This window comes from Macaca thibetana, chromosome 5, assembly GCF_024542745.1.
Source record: "Macaca thibetana thibetana isolate TM-01 chromosome 5, ASM2454274v1, whole genome shotgun sequence".
Classification (NCBI taxonomy): domain Eukaryota; kingdom Metazoa; phylum Chordata; class Mammalia; order Primates; family Cercopithecidae; genus Macaca; species Macaca thibetana.
Genome location: NC_065582.1, coordinates 85305612 through 85324783, shown reverse-complemented (window position 1 = coordinate 85324783; position 19172 = coordinate 85305612). Strand labels below are relative to the sequence as shown.

The 19172-nt window shown below is 36.4% G+C and overlaps 1 pseudogene; it reads left to right on the top strand.

Moving 5' to 3' along the window:
* The first annotated feature begins 6541 nt into the window (after positions 1–6541).
* Positions 6542–8716, top strand: LOC126954411 (ATP-dependent RNA helicase DDX3X-like; annotated as a pseudogene).
* The last annotated feature ends 10456 nt before the right edge of the window (positions 8717–19172 follow it).

The window sequence follows — 19172 nt, the reverse complement described above, 5'->3', positions numbered from 1 at the left end:
GAAAAGAGATAAAATCCAAATAAACACAATTAGAAATGACAAAGGGGATGTTATCACTGACCCCACAGAAATACAACTAACAATCAGAGACTATTATTTTCCAATAATGTAAAATGGATAGCATTTGTATAACAGCTCAAAAGTGTAAGGCAAGTTAAATTCTGTTGCAGCTTTTTAAAATTGCTTATTAAGTTGCTTCACTGCAATTCCAAGCACCTTGACATGAGAAATGGTACTATGACTTTTGTATATTCTACACACTTGTAGTGAGCCTTAAGCCTAGTTTGAGAGATACACTTTTAAAAAGCCAGTAAGATTACAACTTAGGAAAATAAATTGTGAAGACTTTATCTCTTACATGCTTCTTATTTATAGATTTTTTTTGCTATTATTTAGCAAATAGATGACTAGAAGCTGAAAAGGAAGTTATACAATTTCTATTCAATCTTTGATTTTAAAAAAACTATCTAGAAATTAAGTGATCTGAGTGAATTGGAGTTTGATTCTAATTTTGCTTTTCTCTTCTGTGTTGTCTCCTGATTTTTTTGAGAAGCCAACTGAATTGTTTGATAGTAGTTTATATTATTATGTAGGTAGTATGTTCTAGGAGAGGTTTAGAAATGTAAAACTCATTATATCTAGTTTAATTCCTAATATCTCCATGAAATAGTTATTATTCCCATTAGACAAAAGAAAATTAAGATTCAGAGAGATCACATAGCTAATGGGATTTGAATAATGGCCTGTATAAATCATAAATTTATGTTTTAATAATTGCATTACTTTGTTTAATTCATTCATTTTTTCTTTTAACCATTATATATTAATTTCCCATTATGTGTCTAGCATGGCTGTAGATACTGAGATTGCAGTGGTGAATAAGCCAGTCAAGGCACTGACTCTCCCCAGTTTCCAGCCTGGTAGTGGACACAAATATCAAGTAAATGAGTAAGTAAATAAACAGAAAACAGATGGCAATAAATGTATGAAGAAGATTAAAAGGTGATATGATATAGATAAGGACATATAGCTAAGAGGAGCTCTCATTTTAACTGAGATCTGAATGATAATAATTAACTAGCCATAACAAGATAAGAAGAAGGCTCTTTTCAGGCAGAAAACACAGCTAGTGTAAAAAGCCAAAGACGAGAATCAGTTTATCCTGTTCTAGGGAAATGAGAAGTTGAATATGCTTGAAATGAGTGGGTGATGTGAAGCACAAGGCAAGATAAGTTAAGGAGGCAGGCAGAATTAAATCATTTAAGACTTTATAAGCCAGGGAAATAATTCTTCTCTTAAGTGTAATGGAAAACTGCTAGAGTTTTTAAAAATGTCTTTTATATAAACAGTGAATTGTTCTTGGTAAAAGTAAAGGCTGAGAGTTCAGCAAGGGTGTCCTTATAGTGATACTGATGAGAGATAACATTAGGTAAACATAGAAGGTAATGCAGATGGAGAGAAGCAGATAGTTTGGGATTATGTTTTTGAAGCAGAGTTGACAAGGCTTTCAGATTGATTAGATGTGGGTAAGAAAGAAAGATAAGAATCAAAGAGAATTTATCTGCTTAAACAGCTTATTGAATGATAGCACCATGTATTAAGATGAAGATCTGAGGAAAAGTTAGTTTTGGGGGTGTTATGACCACTTCCTATTCATCCAATTGGTGAAGGAAGAATTTTGTGCCTGAAATTGTAGGAGATGTTGAAACATACAACACCTGACACTGGACAGATGAGATCATCCAGTCACAACACACTGCATGCTGTGAAGGGCCACACTGGTGTTGCACTCGGGAGCTGAGTGAACCAGGCTGTGGGAGGCAGGCTTTGTTAGTAACGGGAGGGTGAGATGTCCCCTGGTTCCTGCAGAAGGATTGGATTGCCTTGCTTGAGTAATCGTATGGGTTGGCAGGGAGATGAAACCTGTTAGGTTGAGGACAGGGTAGAATGCAACAGCTGACAAAAGAACTAGCTGGGCAGAGAACCTTTCTTACTGAGTAAGGGTGTATCTGGCAACAGCAAGAGAACTCACAGATAGGTCTTTCAGGCCCTGTGAAGTTAAAAAATGTCAAGGTGGCCGGGCGCGGTGGCTCAAGCCTGTAATCCCAGCACTTTGGGAGGCCGAGATGGGCGGATCACGAGGTCAGGAGATCGAGACCATCTTGGCTAACACGGTGAAACCCCGTCTCTATTAAGAAATACAAAAAACTAGCCGGGCGAGGTGGCGGGTGCCTGTAGTCCCAGCTACTCGGGAGGCTGAGGCCGGAGAATGGCGTGAACCCGGGAGGCGGAGCTTGCAGTGAGCTGAGATCCGGCCACTGCACTCCAGCCTGGGCTACAAAGCGAGACTCCGTCTCAAAAAAAAAAAAAAAAAAAAAAAAAAAAAAAAAAAAAAAAAAAAAAATGTCAAGGTAGCACTTGAAAGTTTAGGTCTTACCCTACATCGGGGAAATTAAGGTCGCTTTGGCCATGTTACATTTGAGATGACTGTGTAAAGACTGCATCCAAGTGGAGACATCATGTTGTATATATAAGTCTGAAACTGTGAGAGGTCAGAACTAGAGGTAAAGATTTAGGAGATAAGGACATTTAACATATGGGACTGAGTGGAAGAATGTGTAGATAGAGAAGAGAAAAGGGTTGAGCTTTAGATGCATTTCAACATTGAGAGTTGGAGCAGAGGAAAGGGAGCATCAAGGAGACTTGGAAGAGGAGCTATTGAGGTAGGAAGAAAACCAGGAAGGCAAAGTGTTATGAGCCGAGAGAAGCATTTCAAGAAGGAAGTGATTATCTCTGACAAATGCTGCTGAGTTGTCATAGAAGATAAGTAATCATCAGACTTACAACATGATAACCTTGACAAGAGAGTCTCTGTAGAGTTGTGGGAAATTGGAGGTTCTTGGTAGGTACTTATTTATAGTTAGTTGAAACTAGTGGTGTCTGCTGGTCTGTAGCCTCTAGTTACTGTTTTGTTAATCGCACTATGTAAAAAATAGTCTCCTATGTAATCAAAGGCAAACTGATAAGCATGGAATTCCGTAGAAAATTGGCCTCATCTCCCTTTCACAGGGCAATGTAAGATTTTGTGAGCTGTTTTCTATCCAATAGTGCAATTGCTTACGGTTGTAGGCAGAAGTATAACAGGCACCCCGTGGCCTGCCTTTCTGTCATGGCACACTCCATGATTGGTCACACTGGGGCCTTGCTAACCTTTTAGTTTCACAAATAAGACAAGCTTCCACCTTAGAACACTGGCACATACTTTTCTCCCTGTCTAAAAACATAATCTCTTTCCTTCTGGATAATCTCAACCTTAGGATCACCTTAGGTTTCTTCTTAAATGTCACTTTCTCAGGAAAGTCTCCTGGTCTCATAAATTGGCTTATGCTTCTCTGCAATGCACTCATACTCTGATTTTTTCCTTTACAACTCTTCAATGCATCTTCATTCCATGTTCATGTAATTATCTGAGTACTGTCTCCTTTACTCGACTATAAATTCTATGAAGTCCTCTTCTCAGTATATTTTATTCTTCATGGTATTTCCGGTGCTTGGCACAAGCCTTAGTGTAAAGGGAGTGAACAATAAATAGTAAAAATAAAATAATAATAAATACCAGATGGTTTTTTTTGAGGGAGGTGGCAGATAATTTATTAATTCTTTTTTCTTCTTTTTTATTTTTATTTTTGTTACAGATGAAAAAATTTACTTTAGAATGTTTACTATTGTTCTATTCTATTTTTCCTTTGATTTTCTCTTCTTAGTCATAAGTGGAAATGGAAGGGATTCATTCAAAGGTAGGGATAAGGACAAAATCCATTTCAATTAAAAAAATTACACTATGTATAGGATAAGATTATTGAAATGGAAATTATTCTGTTTAAAGTATTAGTATTGCTTAACTCACTTGCTTCTGTGCTCAAATTCACTGTTTAAAAAACCTCATCGAACATCAAACTATAATATCTACATAAAAATATTTTATTTCAGGAAAGTTACACCAGTTTATATACAGTTTCATAGCAAAATTTTATCTACTTTTGTTACTTTTGCACTGCATATACTTTAAAAATATTAATGACTAACAAACATGGGAAGATATTTTGTTAATGGAATAATGCTTCAAAGTTCTTTTTGTCATTCCGTGGTCTTGAGTATCAGTAATTACTTACCAGCCCTAGACAATGTTCTGAGATAGGGGATTGTCTATACTCCATATACAATCTTCATTTCAACTGCGCAGCTCACTCTGAACTTGGTGTCACTCAGTTCTTGATCTTTATATCTTCACACCCTGTACCTCAAGCCCTTTATCTCTCCACTCATACTTGACCCTTATTATTTCCCACATTTCCCTCTCTGAACTGAAGTGGTAAGTCTCAGGCATGAAGTGAGCGCATTGCTTTAAAAATTGTGGTAATAAAACAAAGCTGAATATTTCATCAAAAGCCTTCCTGAAATAATAATGACTGCATTAGTATTGCTGGGTCAAAATGTTATGTACCCAATAGCTCCAATAACTTGTGTACATAGTGGAAATTAAAAAAAAATTTTTTTCGTTGCTAATAGTGGTTCAGGAAATACACTGCACACCAAGTTTGATCTGATGTGTTACAGTTAGGAAAGGCTTTGATCATTTGTAATCAGGTTAGTGTTCAGTCACATGACTTTGATGGTTGACTGAGAGAACCTGAGAAGAATGCAAGGAAGACATGAGAATGTCTTCATTTGTGCAAATCTAAATTGATATTATAAAAGGTAACTGGCTCTGCCTTGCAGAAGAAATTTATCCGTTGGCATTGTCAAATCTCAAGATAATTTTATTGGTGCCTAATGATATGCCATTAGCTTTCTTAACTTCGAAAGTAATTTAGCAGTTAGTGGAAAAAAATTGTGTATTGCTTAGGCTTCCTGGTTCCTGCATACTCTGTTCTCTGTGCTTGCCTTTTTTCTCCTCTTCTGAGAATTTGTATTTATTCTTTAGGATTCAGCTCAAGCATCTCTTTGTGAAAATTATTCCCCGTTTATCTCTTCTTTCCTCCCAATTCTTTGAGATAGGCAGAAGTCTTCTCCCCAACCTGCTCTCATGGCACTATATATACACACATACACACACACATATATATATGTATATATGCACACACACATATATATATTCTTTGATAATTTATTATATTGTAGTGAAATTATTTGTTCACAAATGTAACTGGAGGTTAATTTGCATTTTGATGGTTCAACAAGATAGATCATCAAGGATAGATGCAATATTAATCAAGTCTCTCAGGCATAGATTAGAATTTTTATCCAAGGAACAATATATATATAAAAAAAGAAAATGACTATACAATAATACTTATTCTTTCATATGTTCTCAAATTTGTCTTTCCATGTAGGAAGACAATATACTAGTTAATCAGTATTCTGATATTTTCTCCAGTTTCTTGGGAACTTTGTAATATTACTTAACTATCTTAATTTGGAATCAATACTGGACCCTAAGGCTTAGAATAAGAACCAGAACTGGGGTTAATTCATCATGGTAACCAGGCTTCATACAATGTCTAAGCATTCATCTGATAAGCCTCTTCTCTGAAAACACTATGTGCTTTAAAATACTTAGAGGTGGGCCAGGTGGTGGCTCACGCTTGTAATCCCAGCACTTTGGGAGGCCAAGGCAGGTGGATCACGAGGTCAGGAGATCAAGACTATCCTGGTTAACATGGTGAAACCGCGTCTCTACTAAAAATACAAAAAAATTAGCCAGGCATGGTGGCGGGTACCTGTAGTCCCAGCTACTCAGGAGGCTGAGGCAGGAGAATGGCATGAACCTGGGAGACAGAGCTTGCAATGAGCCGAGATCGTGCCACTGTACTCCAGCCTGGGCGACAGAGCGAGACTCCATCTCAAACAAAACAAAACAAAACAAAACAAAACACTTATAGGTAGTAGTTCATCTACTTCAAAACTACTACACGAAATGCATAACATCTACGCTTTAAAGAGTAAAACATCAGAACACGAAACAATTGTTTGTTTCCTAGGGTTGTTATGACAGTCATAGATGGATAAACATAGCATTTACTTCAAGTTCATGTGGCTGGATCTCAGAAACTACTAGTTAAAGCCATGGGTAGGCTCTAGAGTCAAACTACCTGGATGCAAAGCTTAGTTTCATGAGTAGCAAACTGTAGTTTGGGCAAGATGCTTAAAATTTCTGCTCTAATTTCTTCATTTATAAGATTGAGATAATACTCTAATTCATTAAGTTGTGTTTAATAAGCCATATATGACTTTCAAAATACTGACTAAATGCTTAAGTTGGTAACATGAGGTGTGAGGCTGATTAAAGATAATAAATTATATTTGACAAAATAAATGTTAACTTTTAACAACTCTTACTGAACTGAACATAGATTTTTTGTTTTCTTGCACATATTTTCTGTTAAAGATAAAATAGAGCCACAGTTCTTTCGTGAGAGGGCCTTCGTGGTAAACAAACATATTAGCTCAGCAGTGGAAGACTCCTGGATACTCTTCAGGGATGAGTCATGTGGTGATGGAAAATGTGCTTTGGCTGGAGCAGCAGTTTTCTGGCCTAGACCTTGCCTCTTCAGATAATCAGAATGGGGGAAGTACAGCCAGCAAAGGGCACTATATCCCTCTTTGTTAAGGAATAGAGCAGCCACTAAAGGATTCTACCATAAAGACAGTTTAGGGTGGTGTTCTAGCAAAGATAAGGATGCATAGAGCAGTTTTGAATCTCCTAATGATTCAAGTGCTAATTCTAGCTTCTTCAGTGATCATGGACGCGGATCGAGGGGAAGGTTTGATAATCATGGATGGAGTGATTATGATGGCACTGACAGCCATGGTGACAGAAGTGGTTTTGGCAATTTATAACATGGTGGGAACAGTCACTGGTGTGACAAATAAGATGAAGAGGATTGGTCAAAACCACTCCCCCCAAGTGAACGTTTGGAACAGGAACTCTTTTCTGGAGGCAACACTGGGATTAATTTTGAGAAATATGGTGACATTCTAGTTGAGGCAACAGGCAGCAATTGTCCTCCACATGTTGAAAGTTTCAGTGATGTTGAGATGGGAGAAACTATCATGGGAAACATGGAGGTTACTCATTATACTCACCTGACTCCAGTGCTAAAGCATGCTCTTACTATTATAAAAGAGAAAAGAGACTTGACGGCTTGTGCCCAAACAGAGTCTGGAAAACTGCAGCATTTCTCTTGCCCATCTTGAGTCAGATGTATTCAGATGGTCCAAAGGAGGCTTTGGGGGCCATGAAAGAAAATTAAAGGTGGGGACGCAGCAAACAATACCCAATCTTCTTGGTATTAGCACCAAGAAGAGAATTGGCAATACAGATCAATGATAAAGCAGGAAAATTTTCATACTGATCTGGAGTTCCTCCTTGCATGATTTATAGTGGTGCCGATATTGTTCAGCAGATTTGAGTCTTAGAAGGTGGATGGCACTTGTTAGTAGCCACTCCAGGATATCTAGTGGATATGATGGAAAGAGGAAAGATTGGATTAAACTTTTGCGAATACTTCGTGTTAGAAGAAGCTGATCAGATGTTGGATATGGGGTTTGAGCCTCAGATACATAGAAAAGTTGAACAAGATACTATGCCTTCAAAGGGTGTCCACCACACTATGATGTTTAGTGCTACTTTACCTAAGGAAATACAGATGCTGGCTCATGACTTCTTTGATGAATATATTAGTATCTTCTTGGCTCTATACAGGAGTTGGCTGTACCTCTGAGAACATCACAAAGAAAGTAGTTTGGGTGGAAGAATCAGACAAGCAGTTGTTTCTGCTTGACCTCCTAAGACATCCACTTGATCCTAGGCAAGTATGCACTAACCTTAGTGTTTGTGAAGACCAAAAAGGGTTTTTATTCTTTAGAGAATATCTTATACCATGAAGGATAGTCACGTACCAGTATCTATGGACACCATTCTCAGAGGGATAGGGAAGAGGCTCTTCACCAGTTACCCTCAGGAAAAAGCCCAATGCTAGTGGCTACAGCAGTAGCAGCAAGAGGACTGGACATTTCAAATGTGAAACATGTTATCAATTTTGATTTGCCAAATGATATTGAAGAATATGTATATGGCATTGGCCATACAAGACGTGTAGGAAACCTTGGCCTGGCCACCTCTTTCTTTAATGAGAGGAACATAAATATCACGAAGGATTTGTTGCATCTTCTTCTTGTTGAAACTAAACAAGAAGTGCCATCTTGGTTAGAAAACATGGTTTATGAACACCACTACCAGGGTAGTAATTGTGGACGTTCTAAGAGTAGCAGATTTAATGGAGAATTTGGTGCCAGACACTACTGACAAAATAGTGGTGCCAGCAGTTCCAGCTTCAGCAGCAGCCACACAAGCAGCAGAAGATTTGGTGGAGGTGGCTATGGAGGCTTTCGCAACACTAATAGATATGGAGGAAATTATAACTCCCAGGGGATTGACTGGTGGGTAACTGAGCCTGCTTTGTAGTAGGTCACCCTGCCAAACAAGTTAATATGGAAACCATATGTAACTTAGCCAGATGATACCTTGTATAGCTTGAAGAACTCACACTATATTACCAGCTGTGATTCTCCACTATTTTTTTTAAGGGAGCTCAAGGTTCTACAAGAAGAAATGAAAAGAACAATTAACAACCTTGTTCGGAAGGTGGTTTGAAGACTTAATTGCCATTGTTTGGATTAATTCCCCTCCTGCTTACCTCCATCCCAAATTGCAATTATAATTTTGTGACTGAGGATTATTTGTTTGTTAATGTTTTTAGATAATTTTTTATTTTGATGTCCTGTTGGTTCAATATATCAATTGTTTTGACAAAATTACTGAACTTGGGCTAAAGTCAAACCTTGGGACACAGGTGTGATACAACTTAACCGGAACCATCGATTCATACAAAAATACTTTAAGGATAAACCTATTTGGTAGCCTGCATTAGGACTTTTTGATACTTGAAAATTGGAGGAAAACAAACAACAAATGTTGTAGGGCATATTGATGAAATTAGTTTCCAGTGTGGCAAACTGTAGTAAGTTAAAGTTCTGATTTGCTCACTCTATCCTGGATAGGTATTTGTAACCTCACAGCCTTTAAACAAGCCATTCCAGTCATGATGAGGTGACGTATGAATACGTACATGCATTCAAACACTGTCTTCAAAGTTAATACAAGTAAGTACAGCAACTCCTCTTTCAGTGTTTAGGCAGATTATTAACTATGAGCTAGCCAAATGTGGGCATACTATTACAGGGAATGCTTAAAGGTCTGGCAACTTGAAATAAGGTTTTAGGAGAACTCATCTACTTAGACTTTTTAAATGCCTGCCATAAATGAAATTGAAATGGTAGATGGGGACCACAGCGATGACCAACCCTCATTAAGGTCCTGGATGATTTTTGGTCTAGTAACAGATGCTAGTGTTGATGTTTTTTGGTCAAGAGGGTAGGAACAGGAAGAATTACACAGCAGGCTTTACTTTAAATGCTGATTCACATGACTGTTCAAGCTGAGTTGAGATGCTCAACTGGCTTACTATAGACTTTGTAAAAATGGCTCCAGAAGAGTGAGTAACTGAAATCTTTAAGATCACACAGGTTGGAAATATGTACATAACTGCACAAGGTGTCAATTCTGCTCTACAGCGCAGTTTTAGTTGCATAGGTTTCCATTGTATTTATAGTCTGTTTAAGTTAAATCTGGCCAAAGATGAGCACTGTTCACCACTAAAATGCCTCTGCCACTTTGAATTCTGTTCTAATTTTGTGGCCAGAATGCGGTGATTAAAGTGCTCAATCTTTTTACAGTGGCATAGGAAGATGGCAAAAATTTCCTGAAGTGCAATAGATTTTCAAATGTATTGTGCCTTGTTCTAAAACTTTTATTAAGTAGGTACACTTGACAGGATTGAGGTCATTTGTCATGTTGTTACTTCAGTTAGTCTAAGTTTAGGCTCTTGTATATATTGCCCATAATTTGTACAAAGTACTTTATTGCACATTCAGATATATATATACACACACAAACACACATATATACACACACACACACATATATATACACACAAACATATGTATATATGTCTTGTCTTGTGTGCATGTCCTTAAACTTCCAACCTTATTTTGTCTCTTGGAGATTGTTGAACACAGCTTGTCTGGGAAGGGGATGGAAATAGATTCTAAAATTTATCTGGGACCATTGGGAAGAAAAGTATTTGCACACGACAGATTTCTAGATACTTTTTGCTGTTAGTTTTATGTAATATTTATTGAACATTTTGACAAATATTTATTTGTAAGCCTAAAAGTGATTCTTTGAAAGTTTAAAGAAACTTGACTAAAGACAGTACAAACACGATGGCACTTGAATGTTGAATGTCACCATATTCATGAAATTATTTATTTTGGGGTAGTGTGAGCTTTTAATGTTAAGTCATATTAAACTCTTAAGTCAAATTAAGCAGACCTGGCATGGTACGATAGCTATAACTTTCTGATGTTAGTAAAAACAGAATTGGCGACTTGAAATTAAATCGTGCCAAGGTTTTGATACACTTGTCTAAAGATATTAATGAAACGCTTCACAACACTGATATGAAGTGTCCAGATTCTCAGATGTTTGTTGTGTGAGTTTTGTTTAGTTTTGTGTATTTTTTTTTCAGTGGATGTCTGGCACATTGCAATCCTCAAACCTGTGGTTATCTTTAGTTGGCAATTTAGTTGGCATAATCAGTGACCTGTACATTCAGTGATAGCGTTTGAGCAAGTTTTATCAGCAGGCAATATTTTCAGTTAATAAGATTTCAAAATCACATAAGGTTTTAAACTTGCTGATATAAAGATTGCACCTCAAGTCACTATAGCTTTAGTAATTGCTTATTGTGTTAGTTCAGATGCTAACAATGCATGTGCTGTGAATATTCTGATTTTATTAAAATAAAATTGAACTACAAAAAATAGATAAAATGCATAAATTGAACGATCTCTAAGACTGCATGGAAAGGAAACTCTTTTGTTCTTGGTATAATATTATGGACCACTGTGAATGTTTTATGGACTTTGTATTCTAATATACTCTTGTTTTGTGAGAATTATCATAATGGTGGATTGAAATATCACAATGATCTCAACCCCATTCTTAGCAATGCAATTTCATGTGATAATTTAAGAGAATTTGCAATGCAATTATATAGTGCTTATTTTTAGTTGCGTTCACTCTTATCTATAAGGGATTGTCCTTAATAACCATAGTTCACAAGATTATGTGAGGTAGGTTACTATCATACAAGATAGATGAACTACATTGTGTATTGGACCATGAATTCCATGGATTTTGACAGGCATAAAATAGAAATGGCTGATTTGTGTTTGTGGAAGTTCATTCAATTCCTGAGAGAAATCAGGAGGTGAAATCTAAGAAATGTTAAGCCATCGAGAGGAGGCAGCTATCTTTTTGAACTTAAGATGGGATGACAGGTCTTTCAGCCTGAGAACAGCTAACATGTGTTCTTTAGTTGTCATACTCAGGGTCAAAAGAACTTTCAAAGTAGTTGCTTGATTGTATTTATTTATTTATTTTGAGACAGAGTTTCACTCTTGTTGCCCAGGCTGGGGTGCAGTGGCATGATCTCGGCTCATGACAACCTCCGCCTCCTGGGTTCAAGTGATTCTCCTGCCTCAGCCTCCCAAGTAGCTGGGATTACAGGTATGCACCACCACGCCCAGCTAATTTTGTGCTTTTACTATAGACGGCATTTCTTCATGTTGGTCAGGCTGGTCTTGCACTCCTGACCTCCGGTGATCCCCCGACCTCGGCTTCCCAAAGTGCTGGGATTACAGGGGTGAGCCACTGCACCCAGTCTGATTATATTTCACTATGAATTTGGAGCTCTAAGCCTAAAAGAAGGTTTCTCATAATTCATAGAAAAAAGAGGAAACTTTCTCTAAAATTTTAATTTCTTGTGTGCATATTTACAAAACCTAAACACAGACTTTTTTTCAGAAATATTTAAACATTCTATTTTAAAGAGTTTCATTTTCCAAGTTTATATAAGGCATGTTAAAATATTTGTAAACCTAAGATAATAGAGCAGCTTTCAGCATTTAAGTATAAGTGATTGAATGTTGAATTATGAACATTACAGACCAGAAGATTAAGAAAAATTTTGCATAGTGAAAAATAATTAGGATTTGACATCATTTTTCTGCTTATGTCCATATAAGGAACGTTTTTACTTATTTTATGTTTAAATATCCATTATCAGTAAGGGAAGCTAATGATATACATTTTTGCATCTTCATATATCTTTGCAATGCATGTGTTTACAGATATGACAGCCATTTAAAATCAGATATTGAAATACAGGAGAGGAAGTGCACACAATACTTAACCCCTAGAACTTTGTCATTGCTATAGACCAGTGCCTGCTGTGTGTTTTCCATTGTTCCCTTTTCTGAATTTGAGTTTGTAATTATGTTATCCTTTCTCCTCTATTGTATATTGGATGTAGAGCAGGACAGATGCCTTGGCATTTTAGATAATAGATTGTAGAACTATGAGTAGCCCCATTAAGGTCAGATGGAGAAGACCACACACCAGCTGGATATCTGAACTTTGAATAGGATGAAGTAACTGGAAGCTATTTGGGAATAGCAACAGCGGGATGCATCAGAGTATGTTCTGTCTTGGGCACTAATGGTCCTCATAGATACGTGGTAGCCAGGTAGGTAATCTGTAGCATAAGGCTACATTTTCACCAGTTATGCTGTCTCCCCCATAGTGCTAAGTTGTTGCTGGCAAGTAGCTGCCTAGTCAGGGTCCATATTTCTCTGGATCCCTTGCAATTAGGTGGTATCATATATCCAGTATTGTCAGTGGAATGCAGTTAGGAATTAGATGTATCTTTTCTAAGACTTTTTTTTTTCTCATGCCTTGATGCAAGAAAACACTTTGACTGTTGGATTTTGGCAGTACCAAAACCACAGGAGGGATAGAGTTCAATTCATTGACTCATAGCTTGGAGGAGAACAACATCCTCCAAAAGCAAAAATCTTATTTTGAAGCTTAGTGTGAAAAATAAACCATTTAAGGTGTTATACATTTTTAGTATCATACATTTAAATGATTATTACTATAACTATTGAAAAATATGTTTGGCATTTAAAAGTCAATTTCTTAAAATTAACTTTCATTTTTTGGTGGCTTTGAAGTGGCACTGCAGTTTTTGTCTTTAAATAGATGGCACATTTGATTTTTAAAATTATTTTTCATTTTTTATTGAGGTACTTAAACTGTCAACTTTAGTAGTTTCCTCACAGATCTGTGTTTTCTGTGCTCTCACCTTGATCTTTAAATTGCAGAGGACTAAGAAATTATTTGTCCCTCGTGTTCTTTTTAAAGCTTTTAATGAGCTTGCAGACAATTATCTCTTTGCTGTTCTTACTATTAATATTGCAGGCGCAACCCTGGGATAGTGTAAAGGTAGGGTAAAAGCAGAGCACTCACTTGACAAGGGGGGGCGTGGGATGGATAGGATGGGATAGATTAGATGCAACACAGAGTAATGAGGTAAGGTGACATGGAATAACTGTGTAGTAGTAACTCAAAAGTATCACAAATTTTTGGACCACATTAGCCTGGATGACTATTCTTAAGTAAATAAACAATGTTGAGAGGCCAAGACAGGCGAATCATGAGGTCAGGAGATTGAGACCATCCCGGCTAACATGGTGAAACCTTGTCTCTACTAAAAATACAAAAAAAATTAGCCAGGCGTGGTGGTGGGCCCCTGTAGTCCCAGCTACTCAGGAGGCTGAGGCAGGAGAATGGTGTGAACCCAGGAGGTGGAGCTTGCAGTGAGCCGAGATTGTGCCATTGCACTCCAGCCTAGGCAACAGAGGGAGACTCCGTCTCATCAAAAAAAAAAAAAAAAAAAAAAAAAAAAAAAAAAAAAGAAACAATGTTATTCTGGCCTGGCTTTGGATTAAAAGGCTGAAGTGTTGGCTAGGGAATTTACATTCTTTGTTTTCTCTCTTGTCTTTATTGTATAGGCAGAGAGAGTTTAATTTTAGCCAAATCCTTTTATTCTTTAATAACGAGCCATATTAGTCAAGATTTGCATTCTAGCACCCCTTCTTTCCATTTGTAAACAACTTTTAAGTATGCAAAATTTTCTTTGAGATGCCTGGGTTCTGCCACTAGTACCCAACATTTTGAGTTAGTTTTTCTTGCCTAAAGCCTACATACTACTCTTCACTGATCCAGTGTCCCCACTTAACCACCACTGGGCTGTTCTCCTTCCCTAGTTCAGGTTCTCAGTTTCTTCTTGGGAGCTCAGAATTTGCTGTTACCATGATTGCATATGCTGAAATCAATGAATTCAGTCATACATCCTTCCAATTCTCTCCTCTCACTACACTTGCATATCCAAGAATTCATGGTGCTCTGCTAAATAAAGGATTATGTTTGGGGGTCACTGCCTTTTAAGAGCACAAAACTGAAGCTTTAAACATTTTAGTGATTTCCATAGCTTCGTGTGTAAACACGTGCTCAGAGATGAATTCATTAAAATGCACTTGTCCTCTCAGGCCACTTAGGGTTGCCCACATACATCCACTCTCAGGCTATTTGAAAATAGGAGGAAGAGGGCACTCAACAATGGATATTTCTAGTACAGAGAGGATTTATGATTTAGAACGTGTAACAATATTCTAGTGACTTTGCATTCATGCACTGGTATCCTTTTCTATAGCCTTTCCAATACATTTTAGAATAAACTGTGGGCTTCTTGCTGCAACTGAGAAGAGCAAATCAATGAAAATAAAAGATATAGGTAATCAAAAGAGGTCTTCACTTTGTCCTCCTGAAAACTCAGACAAAGTGGAGGCTCAAGTCAGTTAGGGAAAGATTGGGCTGTTCATAATTGCCTATGTGACTTGTCAGTTCCTTTTTAACTCATACAAAACCTTTGTGAGTGTGACATTATATCTAGACAATAGTTATGTTAATTTCCCTAATTGTGATATTATCTGCCTATCAATAGCCACCTATTCTAAACTTTAAAACATGTAGCAATTATTTTTCATGCTCGAAACTCAAAGTAACAATAACGTTGGAAAAAAAGACATTTCCTGTGAATTCAGTTAAAATATAGAATGTTCACTTTTTCCTCAGAATAATGCTTTTTAAAAATTTTATTATGCAGTACATGCGTATTAAGGAAAATATGGTTAACACAGAAAAATGAAAGGAAAATTGTAAACTGTAATTTTACTAAACAAAGACATCTACATAACATTTAGGTATATTTTCTTTTCTCAAGGCATCTATAACAGATATTTGCCATTCTTGTTGAATTCTTAGTATGTGTGTGTGGGGAATTTCCAGCTTATGAAGCAGATCTTACTTCCCATTTTAGAAGCAGAAAACCCAAGGCTTATGTTCAGTTGGTCTTATAGCTAAGTGCAAGCACATTAACTTCGGCTATCCCAATTTGATATGTACACTCTGAGCTTTGAATTGAGAATTCCTGAGGCAAAGCTCAGAGACACAGGAGAATGTATTCTCATGGGGTGGAGAGGGAGTAGCACCAATATCCTATTTTCAGAGGGAGAAGAAGCAACAGTTTCAGCGTCAGCATCATTTACATGGTTTTGGTGATAAAACATTTTTGAGTGACAGTGACTATGCCCAGCAGTTCTTGTGGCAGTGTAGCTACTTTAATGGTTCTGAGGTGTGATTTGTGTGTTGCCAGTGACTGCCAGGCCCCACACTTGTTCTTCTAGCTCTCAAAGTTTGCAAGTTTCCTAATATAGTCATCATGCCTATAATCTTAGAACTCTGGGAGGCTGAGGCAGGAAGATCACTTGAGGCTAGGAGTTTGAGACTAGCCTGGGAAACATAACAAGACCCTGTCTCTACAAAAAAATAAAAATAAAAAAAATAAAGCCAGGTGTACTGGTGTATGCTTATAGTCCCAGCTATTTGGGAGGCTGAGGTGGGAGGATCACTCAAGCCCAGGAGTTTGAGGCTGCAGTGAGCTATGATCACATCACTACACTCAAGCCTGGGCGAGAGAGTGAACCCTCTTGTAAATGAACAAACAAATAAATTAATTAAAATTTATTTTTACTAAGATTATCTGAGTTAGTTTATACTGCTCACAACTAAAAATACCGAATCAGTGGATTATTTTTTATCGTGTGGTTCATTGAAATCCTATTTTACCATGTTTCTTAGTCTGGGGTAAATTCTACTTATGGACCGGAATTTTCTGAAGGAAATTTTTTTGTATGGTTTCAGAGTTATGTTCATAATTAAAGGAAATATTAATGAAAAATGCCAGTTCCATTTGCAAAGACAGAAACTGACTCTTTTACTATTTTGTAAGTTATTTTTTAAGATTTCTTCAACTGTTTTGCTTGGTGATTTGTTAATTTTTTTCCTTAGGTTTCCTTTAAAAGACATAGGTCATTGACTTTTGCTTAATAAAACTCCTATTTTAAAAATAGGTTTATTGATATATAATTTACACATGTTTAAATGTTCAATCCAGTAGTTTTCAGTATATTTACAGAGTTGTGCAGCCAACCAATAATCTAATTTTAAAACATTCTCATCATTCCAAAAAGAAATTGTGTGCCTCTTCACAATCATTATCCTTTTATACTCCTTCCTCTCCCCTTCAGCACTAGGCAACCAGGCAATTACAGAACTAATTTCTTTCTCGTTAGATTTACCTATTCTGTTTATTTCATAGAATTGGAATTGTACAGTATACTGTCTTTTGTAGCTGGCTTCTTTCGCTTAGCATAATGGTTTTGAGATTAGTCTATGTCATAATACAAATATACAAATCAGTATTTAATTTCTTATTATGGATTGCCAAATAAAATTTCATTTTATTGAAATTCCATGTTTTATTTATCCATTCATCAGTTGATAGGTAGTTAGGTTGCTTTCACTTTTTTTGCTTTATAAATACTGTTGCTATGAACATCTATGTATAAGCTGTGTGTGAATTTATGCTTTCATTTCTCTTGGGTAGATACCTAGAAGTAGAATATCTGGGGTCCAGTGGTAACTCTGTGTTTAACATATTGAGAAACTAATGAAGTGTTTGCCATGGTGGCTGCACCGTTTTACACTCATTTCCATTTCAATGTATCCACATTCAATGCATTCAGTTTCTCCACATTCTTGCCACAGTATGTTATTGTCTGTCTTTTTGATTATGGTTATCCTAGTAGGTGTGAAGTGGTACTTCATTGTGGTTTTGATTTCCAATTCCCTAATTGCTCAAACAATTATGGAGGCTGAAGAGTCTCATGATCTGCTATCCACAAGCTGGGGAACCAGAAAAGACAGTGGTGTACAGTAGTCCCTCTTTATTTGTGGTTTCACTTTCCATGGTTTCTATATGTGTATGTTATGACTAGTTGGTTCATAGTATTGTGTATGTTCTCTATTTTCTTATTAACTATCTCTCTAAATGTTCTGTCGATTATTGAAAGGAGAGGGTATTGGAGTCTTCAAGTATTATATTACTGTAGAACTGTTGTTCTCTTTATTTCTGTCAATATATGTTTTATACATTTTGGAGCTCTGTTGTTAGGTGCTTATGCATTTACAATTATTATATCTTCTTGATGAGTTGAGCCTTTTAGAGATATGTAATATCCTTCTTTGTCCCTTAAAATAGTTCTTCACTTGAGGTGTATTTTGTCTGTTGGTATAGCTAACTCAGTTCTTGTTTAGTTACTGTATTACATGAAATATATTTTATCCTATTTGTAGCTCTAGATCTAAAGTGAGTTTCTTGCAGAAAGCGTGTAGTTGGATCACATTTTGTTTTTCTATTCATTATGCCAGTTTTTGCCTTTTGGTTGGATAGTTTAAATCTGTTTACATTTAAAGCAGTTACTGAGAAGAAGGGGTCATTTCAATCACTTTGCAATTGTTTTCTGTATGCCTTAGGCCATTTTTGTTTTTAATTTCCTCTTTTATTGACTCTTTTTGTATTCAATTTATTTTTTGTATTTAAACCATTTTGTGTGCCCTTTCATTTCCTTTTTTGTGTTACTTCTTAAGGATATTTTATTTGCAGTTGCATGGAAATACTTTAACGTCTTAAGTTTATGACAATCTAGTTTTAATTGATATCAATTTAGCTTCGATAGCATAGAAAATTCTCTGCTCTAGGACAGTTCTGTTCCCACTTCTATGTTGTTATCATCAATTATATATTTATACATCATGTTCTTAACAACAGATCATAATTATTTTTATGCATTTGTCTTTCAAATTGTGTTGTAAATGGAAAGTGAAATTATGAATCAAAAATGCAACAACAATACAATAACATTGGATTTTATATTTGCACATGTAGTCACCAGAGAGCTTTATGTCTTCAATGACATTGAGTTACTGCCTAGTGTGCTTCAATATCAACCTTAAAAACATCCTTTAGCATTTTGTGTAGGGCAGGCCTATTGATAAGGGACTCTCTTGGTTTTTGTTTATTTGAGAACATCTTAATTTCTTCCTCATTTTTTGAAGGGTAGTTATGATGGATTAGAATTTTTTTTCCAGCACCTTAAGTATGTCATCACATTGCCTTCTGGCCTTCATAATTTCTGATAAGAAATCAATTATTTTAAAATTTATTTTCAGATTATTATTATTATTTTTAAATTCATTCATTCAATAACTATTAATGAGTCCAGACCCCAATAGAGCTTACATTTTAATTAAGGAGATATACAATAAATATAATGAATTAGTAAATTATGTAGTATTCTGGAAGATGATAAATGCTATGAAACAATAAACCTCAGGATGGAGGATAGGGAAAAATTGTGTGTGTTGTTGAGGGGGAGGAGATATGCAATTTTAAATAAGGTAATCAGGATTGGCCTTATTGGGAAAAGATTTGATGAAATGAAGAAGTTTGTCATGCTACTATCTTGGTGGCCAGCATTCTATAGAGAAGGAATAGTCAGTATGGGTCCTGAGGTTGTAGCATGGTTGGCAAAGTTACAGAACAATAAAGAAGCCAGTGTAGATGGATCCTAGAATCCTAATAAGCACAGGAAAGAACAGGTGAATATGGAGGAAGGGTAGA